Consider the following 1,124-nt stretch of genomic DNA (forward strand, 5'->3'; position numbering starts at 1 on the left):
CAAGAGGGGAAACACAGCAGCCAACATGGGCTGCTGCGGCCCCCATGTAGGCCGAATAGGAAGAGGAAGGAAAGGGGAAAGAGAGAAAGGAAGGGGAGGGGAGGGATTCAGGCTCCCCCTTCCTTCTCTCCCTCCTCCTCTTTCCTTCTCTCTTCGGAAAACATGGAAGGGGGGGGGGAATTGGGGTGGGAGCCCAAGTAGGATATGGCCTACTTGGGCGCCCCTGGCTGCCTCTTCCCCCTCCAACCTATATATATATGTGAGGAGGGGGGCGCCTAGAACACACAGAAACAACTGTTAGCCGTGTGCGGCGCCCCCTCCACAGTTTACTCCTCCGGTCATATTGTCGTAGTGCTTAGGCGAAGCCCTGCGCGGATCACTTCACCGTCACCGTCACCATGTTGTTGTGCTGATGAAACTCTTCCTCGACACTTTGCTGGATCAAGAGTTCGAGGGATGTCATCGAGCTGAATGTGTGCAGAACTCGGAGGTGCCGTACGTTCGGCACTTGATCGGTCGAAACAAGAAGTTGTACTACATCAACCGCGTTGTCAAACGCTTCCACTTTTGGTCTACAAGGGTATGTGGACACACTCTCCCCCTCTCCTTGCTATGCATCTCCTAGATAGATCTTGCTTGAGCGTAGGAAAATTTTGGAAGTTGCATGCTACGTTTCCCAACAGTGGCATTCGAGCCAGGTCTATGCATAGATGATATGCACGAGTAGAACACAAAGACTTGTGGGTGGTGATTGTCATACTGCTTACCACCAATGTCTTATTTTGATTCAGCGGTATTGTTGGATGAAGCGGCCTGGACCAACCTTACATGACCGCGTTCATGAGACCGGTTCCACTAACAAACATGCAACTAGTTTTGCATAAAGGTTGGCTGGCGGGTGTCTGTTTCTCCAACTTTAGTTGAATCGAATTTGACTGCGGCTGGTCCTTGTTGAAGGTTAAAACGACAAACTTGATAAATCACCGTTGTGGTTTTGATGCGTAGGTAAGAACGGTTCTTACTAGAAGCCCGTAGCAGCTACGTAAAACTTTCAACAACAAAGTAGAGGACGTCTAACTTGTTTTTGCAGGGCATGTTGTGATGTGATATGGTCAAGACATGAT

Source organism: Triticum dicoccoides, chromosome 1A (genome assembly GCF_002162155.2).
Source record: "Triticum dicoccoides isolate Atlit2015 ecotype Zavitan chromosome 1A, WEW_v2.0, whole genome shotgun sequence".
NCBI classification, from domain to species: domain Eukaryota; kingdom Viridiplantae; phylum Streptophyta; class Magnoliopsida; order Poales; family Poaceae; genus Triticum; species Triticum dicoccoides.